At 34.9% G+C, this 16,652-nt stretch overlaps 1 pseudogene; it reads left to right on the top strand.

Moving 5' to 3' along the window:
* Positions 1-16,652, top strand: part of LOC139360789 (small COPII coat GTPase SAR1A pseudogene) — a 50,309-nt pseudogene extending 33,657 nt beyond the window's left edge.

The raw sequence follows: 16,652 nt of genomic DNA, 5'->3' as shown, positions 1-16,652 counted from the left end.
TATGTTTCTAGGAATTTATCTATTTTTGCTAGGTTACCTACTGTTTGGCATATAGTTGTTTATAGTAGTCTCTTATGAGCCTATGTATTTCTGTGATATCAGTTAAGTTGTCTCCTTTTTATTGATAGTTTTATTTGAGTCTTCTTTTTTTCTTACATTGTCTTGCTAAAGTTTTGTCAATTTTATTTTTTCAGAAAACCAACTCTTAGTTTCAGTGATGTTTTCTATTGTTTTCCTACTGTCTAATTCATTTCTGCTCTAATCTTTAGTATTTTCTTCCTTTTATTGACTTTAGGCTTAGTTTGTTCTTTTCTAGTCCCTCAAAGTGTAAAATTAGGTTTATTATTTGAGGTCTTTCTTTTTTATTAATTTAAGTGTTTATTGCTATAAAATTCCCTATTGGAACTGCTTTAGCTGAATTCAATATGTTTTGGCACATTCTGCTTTCTTTTTTTTCCCCAATATTTATTTTTAAGTTTGAGGAAACATGTAAAGGTTTGTTAAATAGTTAAATCGCTGCTGCATGGGTGTGGCATATGTATTATTTTATCACTCAGGTAATTAGTATAGTACACAATAAATAGTTATACAATCCTCACCCTCCTCTCACCGCCCCCCACCCTCAAATAGGCCCTTGTATTAATTGTTTTCTTTTTTGTGTCCACAGGTACTCAATGTTTAGCTCCCAGTTATGAGTGAAAACATGTTGTATTTGGTTTTCTGTTCCTGCTTTAACTCACTAAGGATAATGGCCTCTAGCTCTACTCATGTTGCTCCAAAGGACATAATTTCATTCTTTTTTATGGCTGTGTAGTATTCCACAGTGTATATGTATCATATATTCTTTATGCTTTCCATCACTGATGGACATCTAGATTGATTTTATGTCTTTGCTATTGTAAATAGTTCTGCAATTGATATATGTGTGCAGTTGTCTTTATGGTAGAATAATTTATATTATTTTGGTATATATCCAGTAATGGAATTGCTGGTTCAAATAGTAGTTCTGTTTTAAGTTCTTTGGGAAATCGCCAAACTGCTTGCCACAGTGGCTGTACTAATTTATGCTCCAAACAGCAATGTAAAAGCAAACCCTTTTCTCCACAACCTCACTAGCATTTGTTTTTTTTTGAATTTTTATTAATAGTCATTTTGACTGTTGTTACATGCTATTTCCTTTTGGTTTTGATTTACGTTTCCTTAATGATTAGTGATTTTGTGGACTTGTTAGTAATTGTTTTCTCATATTTATTGGCTACATGTATGTCTTCTTTGAGAAGTGTCTATGTCCTTTACCAATTGTTCATAAAGTTGTTTGTTTAGGGTTGCTGATTTGTTTAAGGTTTTTATAGATTTTGGATATTAGACCTTTGTTGTATGCATAGCTTGAAAATATTTTCTTCAGTTATGTAGGTTGTCTGTTCATTCTATTGAGTTTCTTTTGCTATGCAGAATCTTGCTCGTCTAATTAGATTCACTTGTCAATTTTTTTTCAATTGCTTGTACAGTCTTCATCATGAAATTTTTGCTAAGGCCTATGTACAGAATGGTATTTTATGGAGATTTTACAAAAATTTTATAATTTTGGATTTTACATTTAAGTCTTGAGTTCATCTTGGGTAGATTTTTGTATATGGTGAAAGGAAAGCATCCATTTTCAATCTTCTGCATATGACAGGCCAGTTATTCGAGAAAAAAATAAATAGAATAGGAAGTTTTTTCTCCATTTCATGTTTCTGTCGGCTTTGTCAATGATCAGATGGTTCTCGGTGTGTGGCTTTACTTCTGGGTTTTTTATTCTGTTCCATTGGTCTTTGTGTCTGCTTTTGTACCAGTATCATGCTGTTTTAGTGACTGTAGCCTTGCAGTATAGTTTGAAATTGGATTGTGTGATATCTCCAGCTTTGTTCCTTTTGCTTAGGATAGTTTTGCATATTTGGGCTTCTCTATTGTTTCAAGTGAGGTTTAGAAATTTTTTTTCTAAATCTGTAAAAATGCCATTAATAGTTTGATGGGAATAATATTGAATCTGTAAATTGTATTGAATCTGTAAATTGTTTTGGGCATTATGGCCATTATAAAAATATCAAGTCATCCCACCCATGAGCATAAAATTTCTATTTGTATCATCCTTGATTTTTTTCAGCAGTTTTTTAAAAAATCTTGTTGTACATATCTTTACCTTCCGTAGTTAGCTGTGTTGTTAGATATTTAATACTTTTTATGGATATTGCAAATGGAACTGCCTTTTTGATTTGGATCTCAACTTGGGGGTTATTGTTGTATAGAAATGCTACTGATTTTAGCCCTTCTATACACCAAAACTGACCAAGATGGGAATCAAATCAAGAACTCAACCCCTTTTACAATAGTTTCAAAACAATAAAATACTTAGAAATATACCTAACCAAGGATGTGAAAGAGCTCTACAAGGAAAACTACAAAACACTGATAAAAAAAATATAGATAACACAGAAAAATGTAAGCACATCCCATGATCATGAATGACTAGAATCAATATTTTGAGAATGACCATACTGAAAAAAGCAATCTACAAATTCATTGCAATTCCTATCAAAATACCATTATCATTCTTCATGGAATTAGAAAAAACAATTCTAAAATTTATATAGAACCAGAAAAAAAGAGCTCATATAGCCAAGGCAAGACTAAACAAAAACAGCAAATCTGGAGGCATCACATTACCTGACTTCAAACTATACTATAAGGCGATAGTCACCAAAACACCATAGTACTGGTATAAAAATAGGCGCATAGAGCAATGGAACAGAATAGATTACCTGGAAATAAATCCAAATACTTGCAGACAACTGATCTTTGACAAAGCAAACAAAAAGATAAAGTGGGGGAAAGGACATCCTATTCAACAAATGGTGCTAGGATAATTGGCAAGCCACATGTGGAAGAATGAAACTGGATCCTCATCTTTCACCTCATACAAAAATTAACTCAAGATGGATCAAAGACTGAAATCTAACCTGAAACCATAAACAATCTAGAAGATAACATTGGAAAAACCCTTCTAGACATTGACTTAGGCAAAGACTTCATGACCAAAAACCCAAAAGCAAACATAACAAAAACAAAGCTAAATAGGTGGTACTTAATTAAACGTAAAAGCTTTTGCACAGCAAAAGAAATAATCAGCAGAATAAACAGACAATCCACAGAGTGGAAGAAAATCTTCACAATCTATACATCTGACAAATTACTAATATACAGAATCTACAAAAAACTCAAACAGATCAGCAAGAAAAAAACAATTCCATCCAAAACTGGGCTAAACACATGAATAGACAACTTTCAAAAGAAGATATACAAATGGCCAAAAAGCATTAAAAAATTCTCAACATCACTAGTGATGAGGGAAATGCAAATCAAAACCATGATGTGAAACCACCTCACTTATGTAAAAATGGCGACAATCAAAAAAAAATCAAAAAATGAAAGATGTTGGCATGGATGTAGTAAAAAGGGAACACTTCTACACTGTTGATGGGAACGTAAACTAGTACAACCAGTATGTAAAACAGTGTGGAGATTCCTTAAAGAACTGAAAGTAGAGCTACCATATTATCCAGGAATCTTACTACTAGGTGTCTACCCAGAGGAAAAAGTCATTATATGAAAAAATACTTGCGCTAGCATGTTTACAGCAGCACAATTTGCAATTACAAAAATATGACATTAGTCCTAGTTCCCATCAATCAATGAGTGGATAAAGAGAATTAGATAGATAGATAGATAGATAGATAGATAGATAGATAGATAGATAGATAGATATAGATGTATATGAATACTACTCTGTCATAAAAAGGAATGAAATAATGGCAATCACAGCAACCTGGATGGAATTGGAGACAATTATTCTAAGTGAAGTAACACAGGAATGGAAAACTAAATACCATATGTCCCAGTCATAAGTGGGAGCTAAGCTATGAGGGTGCAAAGTCATAAGAATAATACAATGGACTTTGAGGAATTGGGTAAAAGGGTAACAGGGAGTGAGATGTAAAAGACTACACATTGGGTACAGTGTACACTGCTCAGGTGATGTGTGCACCAAAATCTCAGAAATCACCACTAAAGAACTTATTCATGTAACAAAACACCACCTGTTTTCCAAAAACCTATTTAAGTACAAATATAAAATTTTTAGAAAAGAAATGCTACTGCTTTTTTACATTGATTTTGTATCCTAAAACTTTTCTGAATTTATCAGATCTAGGAGACTTTGGGCGGCGATGTTGGGGTTTTCTAGGTATAGAATAATATGTACTATGTGAGTAGACATAGATTGACTGCCTCTCTTACTATTTGGATACTTTATTTCTTTCTCTTGCCTGATTGCTCTGGCTACGACTTCCAGTACAACGTTAAAACTTTGCTGAAGTTGTTCATTAGATCGAGGAGCTTTTGGGCAGACTATGTTGTTTTCTAGTTATAGTATCATATCGTCTACAAAGGTAGTTTCATTTCTTCTTTTTCTCTTCAGATACCTTTTATTACTTTCTCTTGCCTGATTTCTTTGGCTAGGACTTCCAGTACTATGTTTAATAGGAGTGGTAAAAAGGGGCCTCTTTTCTTGTTCTGGTCCTCAAGGGCAATGTTTCCAGCTTTTGCCAGTTAAATATCATGTTAGCTGTGGGTTTGGCATAGATTGCTCTTCTTATTTTGAGGTATGTTGCTTCAATACTTTGTTGAGGGTTTTAAACATGAAGGATAGTGAATTTTATCAAAAAAGTTTTCTGCATCTATTGAGAAGATACAATCATTTTTGTTTTAGTTCTGTTTAAGTGGTGAATTACATTTATTGATTTGCATATGTTGAACCAACCTTACATTCCAAGGAAAAAACCTGCTCAAGTGTTGTGGGTTAGCTGTTTGATGTGATGCTGGATTCAGTTTGCTAGTACTTTGTTGATAACTTTTGCAGTTGTGTTCATCAGGTATATTGACCTCAGGTTTTCTTTTTGTGTGTGTGTCTGTCAGCTTTTGGTATTTAGCTGATGCTGGACTCATAGAAGGAGTTAGAGAGATGTCCTTTCTCCTAAAATTTTTAAAATAGTTTCAGTAGGATTTGTATCAGCTGTTTTTGTATGTCTGGTAGAATTTATCTGTGAATTAGTCTGCTCCAGGCCTTTCTCTGGATGGCAGGCTTTTTATTACTAATTCACTTTTAGAATTTGTCATTGGTCTGTTTGGGATTTCAACTTCTTCTGGTTTGATCTTGGGAGATTGTATGTTTCCAGGAATTTATTCATCTCTTCTATATTTTCTAGTTTGTGTGCATTAAAGTATTTATAATGGTATCTGAGGGGTTTTGTATTTCTTTGTTTTTTTTATACAGGTAAAAAAATTCAACTTTATTAATAATCAAACATAAAGAACAAATATTTTTCACTTTTCAGATTGGCAAAAAAGAAAAAGTTTGCTAATACTCTATATTGAGAAGTGCGTTGGAAAAAGGGCAGTTTTGCATACTATGGATGGGATTATAAACTCATAACGTCTCTGAATGACAATTTTTCAAAATGGTTCCAAATTTCAAGCAGGTTCACACCTTAATTTACATACTCTACTTTTATGAATTTACCCAAAGTTGCAATTCCAAAAATTGTGTAAAGAAATACACATGGAATTATTCATTTAGCATTATTTGTAGTGGTGAAAAATCAAGAACCACCTAAATGTTTATAAATAGGAGATTCACCAAATAAGTTATTGTACATCTGTGTAGTAGAATACATACTGTTACTAAAAATATTATTGACACAAAAAAATATGCAGGCACATCTCCTTTTATTGAGCTTTGCTTTATTGCACTTTGCAGATATTGCGATTTTTACAAATTGAAGGTTTGTGGCAACAGTGGGTTGAGGAAATCTATTGGTGCTGTTTATCCATAGCATGTGCTCACTTCATGTCACATTTTCATAATTCTCACAGAATTTCAAACTTTTTCCTTACTCTTTTTTTGTATTATACTGGGGGTTTTGTATTTCTGTGGGTTTGTTGGTAATGTACTTTTTGTCATTTCTGATTATGTTTATTGGGATCTTTTCCCTTTTTCATTGCTAGTCTAGCTAGTGTCTATCAATTTTATTTATTCTTTGAAAGAACCAAATTTTGAGTTTATTGATCTTCTGTATGTTTTTTCTAATCTGAATTTCATTCAGTTCATCTATGATTTTAGTTACTTCTTTTCTTCTTCTAGTTTAGGGTTCGTTTGCTCTTGTTTTTCTCATTCTGCTATATTTGATGTTAGGTTGATAAGTCGAGATCCTTCTAATTTTTTGATGTGGGCATTTAGTACTATAAACTTTTCTCACACACTGCTTTAGTTGTATACCAGAGATTCTGGTATGTTGTATCTTTATTATCAGTAGTTTAAAATGTTTTTTGATTTTTGTTTTAATTTTGTTGTTTATCCAAAAGTCATTCAGAGACAATTGGTTAATTTCCAGGTAATTTTATGGCTTTGAGAGATTCTTGGTATTATTTTTTTATTGTACTGTGACCTGAGAATATGGTATGATTTGGGTTTACAACATTTTTTTTCTTTGAGAATTGCTTTATGGTTGACCACGTGGTCAATTTTAGAGTATGGGCTATTGAAGATAAGAAGGCATATTTTGCTGTTGTTTGGTGGAGTGTTCTGTAGATGTATGTTAGGCCCATTTTGACAACAGTTGAGTTTAGGTCCTAAACACCTTTGTTAGTTTTCTGACACTGATACTCTCAGTGGCAGGCTCTTGAAGTCACCCACTACTATTGTGTGATTAAGTAAGTCTCTTCATAGGTGTCTAAAACCTTGTGTTATGAATCTGGGTGCTCCTGTGCTGGATGCATATATATTTAAGATAGGTCTTTTGGTTGAATTGAACTTTTGCCATTGTGTAATGCACTTCTTTGTCCTTTTTGATCATTGTTGTCTTCAAGTTTCTGATATGATTTGGCTCTGAGTCCCCACCCAAATCTCATCTTGAATTGTAATCCCCATAATCCCCACATGTCATGAAAGGAACCCAAAGGGAGGTAATTGAATCATCTGGGTGGTTTCTCCCATGCTGTTCTTGTGATAGTAAGTGAGTCCCCACAAGATCTAACGGTTTTATAAGGGGCTTCCACCTTTGCTTAGCACTTGTTCTCTCTTCTGCCACCCTGTAAAGAGGTTCCTTTAACCATGATTGTTAGTTTCTTGAGGCTTCCCCAGCCATGCAGAACTGTGAGTCAATTACACCTCTTTTCCTCATAAACTGCCCAGTATTAGTGTTTTTTCAAAGCAGTGTGAGAAAAGACTAATACAGTCTGTTTTGTCTGAAATTTGAATAGCAACCCCTGCTTTCTTCTGTTTTCCATTTGCCTGGTAGATTTTTCTCTATTCCTTTAATTTGAACCTATAGGTGTCATTGCATGTAAGATGGGTTCCTGGAAGACAGCATACAGTTGAATCTTCTTTCTTTATCCAGCTTGCCACTCTGTGACTTATAATTGGGGCATTTAGCCTGTTTACATTTATGGTTAAAAGTGATATGTATGAATTTGATTCCGTCATGTTTTTAGCTGGATTGTCATGCAGACTTGATTGTGTAGTTGCTTTATAGTGTCAATAGTTTATATACTTAAAGTTGATTTCTTTGGTGGCCAGTAGTGATCTTTCATGTCCATGTTTAGCACTCTCTTAAGGAGTTCTCTTCTGACTTTTGCATTTCTGCTGAAAGATCCATCATTACCCTGATGGAGTTCCCTTTGAAGTTGACCTTACATTTCCCTTTGGATGCCTTTAATATTTTTTCTTTCACATTGACCTTGGAGAAGTTGATAAGTACGTGTCTAGGGGATAGTAATTTTGCATAGTGTCTCACGGGGGTTCTCTGAATTATACAAATTTGAATGTTGACACTTAGATTTGAGAAATTTTTGTGAATAATATCCCCAAATATGTTTTCCAAGTTACTTGCCCTCACTCCCTGTCTTTCAAGAACGCCAATGTGTTATAGGCTTGGGCTATTTGGTATATTGTGTTTTCATTTTAATTTTAGTGAAAACATTTTGTGATTATCCTTTTCAATTTTTTAAAATCAATGGTTTATTTGAAATGTGTTGTTTATTTTCCACATATTTTTAAAATTTTCAATTTTCCACCTGTTATTGATCTCTATTTTCAATGGAGTTCAGAACAGATATGTGATATAATTTTAGTTCTTTTAAATTCCTTCAGTCTTGTTTTGTAACCTAATACATAATCTATCCTGTTTTTTTTTTTTTTTCTGATGCAGTTTTCTTAACTCTTTTATAAACTTCTCACAAAGGTATTTTGGATTATATATTGTTGTTTATTTGGTGCTTCAGTCGGAGAAGGGCGTTGAGATTCTTAATCTGCAATCTTGCTGATGTCACCTTTAATCATTAATTGATTTTTGATTCAGATGCAAATATGTTCTGTGGGGGAGCTCACTCTATTCAGCAAATGGTGGAGGGAAAAGTCCATATCCATATATACGAAAAAAACTTTATGTCACATCTTATATAGAAATGAACTCAAAATTGATATAGATTTTAAAGTATAATTTAAACTTATAAAACTTCTAGAATAAAACATAGAAAAAGGTCATGATTTTGGGTTAGAAAAAATTATTAGGTATACCATCAGAAGCATGCAGTATAAAAAAAAAATTAATGAAGCGTATGATATGGTTAGGTTTTGTGTCTCCACCCAAATCTCATCTTGAATTCTAGTTTCCATAATACCCACATGTCATGGGAGGGACTAGGTGGAGATCATTTAATTATGGGAGCAGTTTCTCCCATCCTGTTCTCATGACAGTAAATAAATCTCAAGAGATCTGATAGCTTTATAAAACCCCTTTGTAAAAGGGAATTTTCCCACACTAGCTCTCTTGCCTGCTACCATGTAATAGGTGTCTTTCCTCCTCCTTCACCTTCTGCCTTGATTGTGAGGCCTCCACAGACATGTGAAACTGTGAGTCCATTAAGCTTCTTTTTCCTTATAAATTACCCAGTCTCGGGTACATCTTTATTAGCAGTGTGAAAGTGAACTAATGTACTGTACTTTACAAAAATTAAAATGATGACTAATTGGAAAGACAACTTTAATAAAAATTTAAACATCCACATTCTTTACTGAAGTAGTTTAGAATCATATATGTGAAAGAGAACTTGTATCCAGAATACAAATTCCAAAAAAACACAACTCATTAATCAGAAAAAAAAATTTTGATTATCGTCATGACACATAATTGTCAGATTGTCCAAAGTAAAAGCAAAAGAAAGAATGTTAAACACAACTAAAGAGAAAGGGCAGGTCACCTACCAAGGGAATCACATCAGGCTAAGAGTGGATCTGTCATCTGAAACCCTACAAACTGGAAGAAATTGGGGACCTATTTCAATATTTTTAAAAAATAAAATCTTCAAACAATAATTTTATATCAAGCCAAATTAAGCTTCCTAAATGAAGTAGAAATAAGATCTTTTTTATTATACTTTAAGCTCTAGGGTGCATGTGTACAATGTGCAGGCTCGTTACATAGGTATACACATGCCATGCTGGCCCACTGCACCCATTAACCCATCATTTACATTAGGTATCCCTCCCCCCTCCAGCCCATGACAGGCCCTGGTGTGTGATGTTCCCCACCCTGTGCCCAAGTGTTCTCATTGTTCAGTTCACACCTGTGAGTGAGAACATGCAGTGTTTGGTTTTCTGTCCTTGTGATAGTTTGCTCAGAGTGATAGTTTCCAGCTTCATCCATGTCCCTGCAAAGGACATGAACTACCGTCAGAGTGAAGAGGCAACCTAGAGAATGGGAGAAAATTTTTGCAATCTACCCATTTGACAAAGGGCTAATATCCAGAATCTACAAAGAACTTAAACAAATTTACAAGAAAAAAACAAACAACCCCATCAAAAAGTGGGCAAAGGATATGAACAGACAGTTCTCAAAAGAAGACATTTATGCAGCAAACAGACACATGAAAAAATGCTCATCATCACTGGTCATCAGATAAATGCAAATCAAAACCAAAACGAGAAACCATCTCATGCCAGTTAGAATGGCAATCATTAAAAAGTCTGGAAACAACTGATGCTGGAGAGGATGTGGAGAAACAGGAACACTTTTACACTGTTGGTGGGACTGTAAACTAGTTTAACCATTATGGGAGGCAATGTGGCGATTCCTCAGGGATCTAGAGCTAGAAATACCATTTGACCCAGCAATCCCATTACTGGGTATATACCCAAAGAATTATAAATCATTCTACTATAAAGACACATGCACACGTATGTTTATTGTGGCACTATTCACAATAGCAAAGACATGGAACCAACCCAAATGCCCATCAATGATAGACTGGATTAAGAAAATGTGGCACACATACACCATGGAATACTATGCACACATGAAAAAGAAAATAAGATCTTTTTAAGACAAACAAATGTTGAGGGAATTCTCTATCACCAGACCCAACTTATAAGAGATATTGAAAGGGGCACTAAATATAAAAAGTGTGCACCAGCTAACATAAAAACATACTTAAGCACACAGACCCGTGTCACTCTAAAGCAACTACACAGACAAGCCAGCGTTATAACCAGTAATAGCACAATGAGAGGATGAAATCCACACATATCAATTCTAACTTTGAATGTAAACTTGCTAAATGCCTCACGTAAAAGACAGAGAGTGGCAAGCTGGATAAAAATGCAAGACCCAATGGTATGCTGTCTTTAAGAGACCCATCTCAATATACAATCATGTCATCTGCAAACAGAGACAGTTTGACTTCCTCTTCCTATTTAAATATCCTCTATTTCTTTCCCTTGCCTGATCACCCTGGCCAGAACTTTTAATACTATGTTGAATAGGAGTGGTGAGAGAGGGTATCCTTGGCTTGTGCCACTTTTCAAAGAGAATACTTCCGGATTTTGCCCATTCAGTATGATATTGGCTGTGGGTTTGTCATAAATAGCTCTTACTACTTTGAGATACATTCCATCAATACTTAGTTTATTGAAAGTTTTTAGCATGAAGAGGTGTTGAATTTTATCAAAGGACTTTTCTGCATCCATTGAGATAACCATGTGATTTTTGTTATGGGTTCTGTTTATGTGATGGATTATGTTTATTGATTTGTGTATGTTGAACCAGCCTTGCATCCCAGGGATAAAGCCAACTTGATCGTGGTGAATAAGCTTTATGATGTGCTGCTGGATTCGGTTTGCCAGTATTTCATTGAGAATTTTCACATTGATGTTCATCAATGATATTGGCCTGGAATTTTTTTTTTGTTGCTGTGTCTCTGCCAGGTTTTGGTATAAGGATGATGCTGGCCTCATAAAATGAGTCAGGAAAAAGTCCCTATTTTTCTATTGTTTGGAATAGTTTCAGAAGGAATGGTACCAGCTCCTGTTTGCACCTCTGGTAGAATTCAGCTGTGAATCCATCTGGTCTTGGGCTTTTTTGGTTGGTAGGTTATTAATTACTGTCTTATTTTCAGAACTTTTTATTGATCTATTCAGCCATTCGACTTCTTCCTGGTTTAGTCCTGGGAGGGTGTATGTGTAAAGGAATTTATCCATTTTTTCTAGATTTTCTAGTTTATTTGCATAAAGGTGTGTATAGTATTATCTGATGGTAGATTGTATTTCTGTAGGGTCAGTGGTGATATCCCCTTTATTATTTTTTATTGTGTCTAATTGATTCTTCTCTTTTTTTTCTTTATCAGTCTGGCTAGCAATCTATCTATTTTGTTAATCTTTTCAAAAAACCAACTCCTGGATTCCTTGGTTTCTTGAAGGGTTTTTCCAAAATATCCTTAAGCTGATAAGAAACTTCAGCAAAGTCTCAGGATACAACATCAATGTGCAACAATCACAAGTATTCCTATACACCAGTAATAGACAGCCAAATCATGAGTGAACTCCCATTCACATTGCTACTAACAGAATAAAATACCTAGCATTACAAATTACAAGGGATACGAAGGACCTCTTTAAGGAGAACTACAAACTACTGCTCAAGGAAATAAGAGAGCACAGAAAAAAATGAAAAAAACATTCCATGCTCATGGATAGGAAGAATCAATATTGTGAAAATGGCCATGCTACCCAAAGCAATTTACAGATTCAATGCTATCCCCATCAAACTACCATTTACTTTCTTCACAATATTAGAAAAAACTACCTTAAATTTCATACAGAAGCAAAAAAGAGGCCATATAGCTCAAACAATCCTAAGCAAAAAGAACAAAGCTGGAGGCATCACGCTACCTGACTTCAAACTATACTACAAGGCTACAGTAACCAAAACAGCATGGTACTGGTACCAAAACAGAGATATAGACCAATGGAACAGAACAGAGTCCTCAGAAATAATCACACACATCTACAGCCATCTGAGCTTTGACAAACCTGACAAAAGCAAGCAATGCAGAAAGGATTCCATATTTAATAAATGGTGTAGGGAAAACTGGCTAGTTATATGCAGAAAACTGAAACTGGACCCCTTCTTTACACCTTATACAGAAATTAACTCAAGATGTATTAAAGACTTAAATGTAAGACCTAAAACCATAAAAACCCTAGAAGAAAACCTAGACAATACCATTCAGGACATAGGCATGGTCAAAGACTTCATGACTAAAACACCAAAAGCAATGGCAACAAAAGCCAAAATTGACAAATGGGATCAAACTAAACTAAAGAGCTTCTGCATAGCAAAAGAAACAATCATCAGAGTGAACAGGCAACCTACAGAATGGGGAAAAAAATTGCAATCTATCTATCTGACAAAAGGCTAATATCCAGAATCTATAAGGAACTTAAACAAATTTACCAGAAAAATCAAACAACCCCATCAAAAAGTGGGCAAAGGATATGAACAGACACTTCTCAAAAGAAGAAATTTATGTGGCCAACAAACGTATGACAAAGAGCTCGTCATCACTGGTAGTTAGAGAAGTGCAAAACAAAACTACAATGAGATACTATTTCACACCAGTTAGAATGGCGATCGTTAAAAAGTCAGGAAACAACAGATGCTGGAGAGGATGTGGAGAAATAGGAATAGTTTTGCAGTTGGTGGGAGTGTAAATTAGTTCAACCATTGTGGAAGACAGTGTATTGATTCCTCATGGATCTAGAACCAGAAATACTATTTGACCCAGCCATCCCATTACTGGGTATATACCCAAAGGACTATAAATCATTCTACTATAAAGACACACGCACACATATATTTATTGTAGCACTATTCACAATAGCAAAAACTTGGAACCAACCCAAGTGCCCATGAATGATAGACTGGATCAAGAAAATGTGGCACATATACACCATGGAATACTATGAAGCCATATAAAAGGATGAGTTCATGTCCGGACATGGATGAAGCTGGAAGCCATCATTCTCAGCAAACTAACACAGAAACAGAAAACCAAACACTGTATGTTCTCACTCATAATTTGGAGTTGAAAAATGAGAACACATGAGCACAGGGAGGGGAACATTACACACTGTGGCCTGTCAGGGGGTGGGAGACTAGGGGAGGGATAGCATTAGAAGAAATACTTAATGTAGATGACAGGTCGATGGGTGCAGCAAACCACCATGGCACGTGTGTACCTGCGTAACAAACTTGCACATTCTGCCCATGTATCCCAGAACTTAAAGTATAATAATAAAAAAAGAGACCCAGCTCACACATAATGTCCCTTATAGGCTCAAAATAAAAGCATGGAGGAAAACCTACCAAGCAAAGGGAAAAGAGAAATAAGCAGGGGTTGCAATCCTAGCTTCAGAGAAAATGGATATTAAACCAACATAGATGAAAAAAGACAAAGAAGGGCAATGCATAATGGTAAAGGGTTCAATTTAGCAAGACCTCATTATCCTAAATATATTTATGCACCCAACACAGGAGCACCCAGATACATAAATCAAGTTCTTAGAGACCTGTAAAGAGACATGGATGCCCGCACGATACTAGTGGGAGATTTCATCACTCCACTGACAGTATTAGGCAGATCATCAATGCATACAATTACTGAACGTATTCAGGACCTAAAGTCAACATTGGACCAAATAGATCTGGTAGTCCTTTACAGATGTCTCCACACAAAAACAACAGAATATACATTTTTCTTATCACCACACATACCATATACTCTAAAGTCGGCCACATAATTTGACATAAAGCAATACTTAATGAATTTTTAAAAAATGAAGTTATACCAAACACACTCTCAGACCACAGTGCAATAAAAGTGAACCTCAAGACTATGAAAATCCCTCAGAAACATCCTATTACATCAAAAGCAAACAACCCGCTACTGAGTGACTTCTGGGTGAATAATGAAATTAAGGCAGAAGTCAAGAAGTTCTTTGAAAATAATGAGGAGAAAGATACAACATAACAGAGTCTCTGGGACACAGCTAGGGCAGTGTTAACAGAAAAATTCACAGCACTAAATGTTCACATCAAAAAGTTACAAAGATCTGAAATTAGCAACCAAACTTCACAACTGAAAGAATTAGAAAAGCAAGAACAAATAAACCCCAAAGGTAACAGAAAATGAAAAATAACAAAATCAGGGCTAAGCTGAAGGAAGCTGAGACATAAAAACCCATTCAAAATATCAACTAATTTAGGGGTTGTTATTTTGAAAAAATTAATAAAAGAATAGGCCACTAGCTAGACTAATAAAGAAGAAAAGAGAGAAGATCCAAATAAAAACAATTAGAAACAATGAAGGGAATGTTATTACTAACCCAACAGACATAAAAACAACCACCAGAAACTACAATGAACTTCTCTATGCGCACAAACTAAAAAAATCTAGAAGACATGGATAAATTCCTGGAGACATACACCATCCAAAGACTGAGCCCGTAAGAAATGATTTTCTGAAGAAACCGATAATGAGCTCTAAAATTGAATCGGTGATAAATAGCCTGTCAACAAAAGAAAGTCCAGTACCTGATGAATTCACAGCTGAATTTTACCAGATGTACAAAGAAAAGCTGGTACCATTCCTACAAAAACTATTCCAAAATGTTGAGGAGAAGTGACTCCTCCCTGACTTATTATATGAGGCCATCATCATCTTGATTCCAAAACCTGGCAGTGACACAACAACAACAAAAAACCCTTCAGACAAATATTCTTGATGAACATTGATGCAGAAATCCTCAGCAAAATACTTGTTAACTGCATCCAGCAGCACTTCAAAAAGCTAATTTACCATGATCAAGTAGGCTTAACACACACAAATCAATAAATGTGATTCATCACATAAATGGAACTAAAGACAAAAAACTGCATGGTCATCTCAATAGATGCAGAAAGGGCATTCCATAAAATTCCACATCAGTTTATGTTAAAAATTCTCAATAAAGTACATATTGAAAGAGCACACCTCAAAATAATAAGAGCCATGTATGACAAAGCCACAACTAACATTATAATGAATGGGCAAAAGCTGGAAGCATTCCCCTTGAAAACTGGCACAAGACAAAGATGCCCTCTCTCACCACTTCTATTCAACATAGTGTTGGAAGTCCTAGCCAGAGCAATTAGGCAAGAGAACAAAATAAAGGGCATACAATGAGGAAGAAAGGAAGTCAAACTATTTCTGTTGGCAGACGACATGATTCTATATGTAGGAAACCCCATAGTCTAAGCCCAAAAGCTCCTCCAGCTGATAAACAATTTCAGCAAATTTGCAGGATACTGAATCAATGTACAAAAATCCCTAGCATCTCTATACATCAACAGTAGCCAAACTGAGGGCCAAATCAGAAATGCAATCTCATTCACAATTGCCACAAAAAGAATAAAATACCTAGGAATACAGCTAACAAGCAAGATAAAAGATACCTACATTGAGAATAACAAAACACTGCTCAAATAAATCAGAGAAGACACAAACAAAGGAAAAAAAATCCCATACTCATGGATTGAAAGAATCAATATCATTAAAATGGCTATATTGCATACAGACTCAATATTTTTTCTATCAAACTACTAACAACATTATTCACAGAACAAGAAAAACCTATTTTAAAATACATATGGCAGAAAAAAATAGCCCAAATACCCATGGCAATACTAACCAAAAAGAACAAAGCTGGAGACATTACATTACCCAAGTTCAAACTATATTGCAAGGCTGCCATAACCAAAACAGCATGGTACTGGTACAGAAACAGAGACATAGAACAATGGAATAGAATAGAGATCCCAGAAATAGACCACACATCCACAGCCCTCTGATCTTCGACAAAGCTATGAAAAACAAGTAATGGGAAAAAGACTCCCTATTCAATAATGGTCCTGGGATAACTGGCTAGACATATGCAGAAGGTTGAAGCTAGACCCCTTTTTTACATAATACACAAAAATCAGCTCAAAATGGATTAAAAACTTAATTGTAAAACCCAAAACTATAGAACACTGGAAGACAACCTAGGCAATGCCATGCTGGACATAGGAACAGGCAAAGATTTCATGACAAGGACTCCAAAGCAATCACAACAGAAGCAAAAATTGACAAATGGGACTTAATCAAACTAAGGAGCTTCTGCACAGCAAAAGAAACTATCAACA

This window comes from Macaca nemestrina, chromosome X (assembly GCF_043159975.1).
Source record: "Macaca nemestrina isolate mMacNem1 chromosome X, mMacNem.hap1, whole genome shotgun sequence".
Lineage (NCBI taxonomy): Eukaryota > Metazoa > Chordata > Mammalia > Primates > Cercopithecidae > Macaca > Macaca nemestrina.
Note: the sequence above shows the minus strand (reverse complement) of the source record. Positions and strands in the feature narration are given on the sequence as shown.